At 40.2% G+C, this 2,138-nt stretch overlaps 1 pseudogene; it reads right to left on the bottom strand.

Moving 5' to 3' along the window:
• Positions 1 to 469: 469 nt before the first annotated feature.
• LOC102818923 lies at positions 470 to 774 on the bottom strand (annotated as a pseudogene).
• Between the last annotated feature and the right edge of the window lie 1,364 nt (positions 775 to 2,138).

The following is a 2,138-nucleotide window of genomic DNA, read 5'->3' as shown; positions in this document are numbered from 1 at the left end:
ATTCTGTTCATCACTCAGAAACTTCACTTGGTTCTTTAATTATCAGGGTCTTACTATGGCTACTCTCCTGACTCCCTGCTCCTGGCACATATTGGTGATATTGTTGTTGTATGCTGACAGTCTGTTCTGACCCATAGTGACCCTGTATAGGGTTTCTGAGGAGTGGCTACTGGATTTGAACCACCAACCTTGTGGTGAGCAGTTCTGTGCTTATCCTACAGAGCCATATCATGTCTCCATGAGTGGCATTAGCTTTTTTTTTTTTTTTAACCATTGACTTACATATTTTTATTTGGACATGTTTGTATTAGTACAGTGAAACTAAATTTGAAACTAAACTAAACAAAACAATGAATATCATTAGTTTATTTATAAAAGAGAGACATGGAGATTATTTATATGATGCAAGATTTCAGAACTTCAGTGGAATGGGCAGCTTCACATGATGCTATTTCAGTTCAGTTTTATTTCAGTCTACATACTTCCCAAGAATGTCACCATCTCTAAATAAGAAATAATCCTGTCATCTAGAACTACTTTGGTGCCTCCATAGTCTGGAAGAACTTTATCTCCAACTTTCACGCTAACTGGTTGAATCTTGCCACCCTTTCCTTTAGATCCGCATCCAACAGCTGCTAATGTTGCTTGCAGAACTTTTCTTTGAGATTTTTCTGGAAGCATAATGCTTCCTTTAGTAACAGTTTTAGCTGCACTTCTTTCCACCAATACTCAATCAAAGAGGGGAAGGAACTTTCTAAATGCCCATCCTGCCATGATTCTTAGGTCACCGCAACTCACACTCCACACTCCCTCCATTGGTGGTATTAGCTTTTGTGTAGTATTGAGGATTAGTTGCATTAAGGAAGTCCTGAGAGAGGGCTAGTAGAATCTGAGACTGGTGCCTGAAGAATTTTTTAAAAAAAGTTTTTATTGTGATCCTGACTGTCTCCTTCTGACTGTTTCCCAGTCCCTGATTGCTGTTGCAATGACACACTGGTTTCTGGCTCAGGACTAATGAAGCCCCATCTCACAAAGGGCTCAACTTCCTAGGTCGTGCTGAATGAAGGGCACCTCAAACTGTTGAGAAGGTTGCCTAACATGAGTTTCTCTAATTGAAGTTGTAGTCCTCTCTTCTCTTCAGTCTTCTCCTGCCCTGTTGAGGCAAGTTTATCTGCAAGTGTTGTCCTACACAAAGATGGAAGCTGTGTCCCTGCTTCAAGATAAACCCTACCTTTTTTTCTCCATAGTCCAGAAGTGTACCTGTTGTTGTTGTTAAGTGCCTTCAAGTCTGTTCTGATTCATAGCAACCATGTACAGGTTTTCCGAGGAGAGGCAGGTGGATTTGAACCACCAACCTTGAGGTTCAAATCGACCTTGCGGTCCAGTGCTTTTCCTACATCACCACGCTAGGACTCCAGGCGTATACCTAGAGGACTCATATTGCTTTGTTTTGGAAAAACATTTGTTGAAAGAGAAAGAATTATAATTCTTCTGGATGGTAAAGGCATACACGAATAGACTTCCTTTGATTGTCAGAGATGGACAAGCACTTTAGAGTAGTGGTACCTACATAGACTTTCAAGTTCCAATCCTGAGTTTGGGGGTAGACTTGGCCACTTGAGAAAGTTAGGTAACTTCTCAGGGTCATCTTTCCTCATTTGTCAAGTTGGCTTAGTAATAGCATTGTTGGGGGGATTAAGGGAAATAAAGTGTGTAAAACACTTTACACAGTGCCCTCCATATGAGAAATGCAAAATAATTGGTAGCTGTTACTATTGGCTCACAAAGGACCAAAAGGAAAAGTGAAACTTGAGAGGTCATTCCTTTTCCACATCAACTGTAAATCTCTCTATCTTGTGCTTTTATCATTTTTTTAGAAGGAACTTGAGAATCTTATCCTCTGCCCTGCATGGCTCCTGCTTCAGGCATAGTGATTTCACTTTCTTCCATCTGCACTATAAGCTGCAGTTTGTTTTAGAGCTGATAGTGACTTTATGCTGTGGGTGTAAGGGAAATAAGGTTGTACAGGAAGTATGAAGGTATAGTCAAAAAGTATTGCTATAAAATCATAGAAACCTTGATTAAACAAGCATATCAAAGCATGAAGCTGATGTTGCTCAACATATCCTCCACTTACG

This window comes from Chrysochloris asiatica, unplaced genomic scaffold, assembly GCF_000296735.1.
Source record: "Chrysochloris asiatica unplaced genomic scaffold, ChrAsi1.0 scaffold00138, whole genome shotgun sequence".
Lineage (NCBI taxonomy): Eukaryota > Metazoa > Chordata > Mammalia > Afrosoricida > Chrysochloridae > Chrysochloris > Chrysochloris asiatica.
Note: the sequence above shows the minus strand (reverse complement) of the source record. Positions and strands in the feature narration are given on the sequence as shown.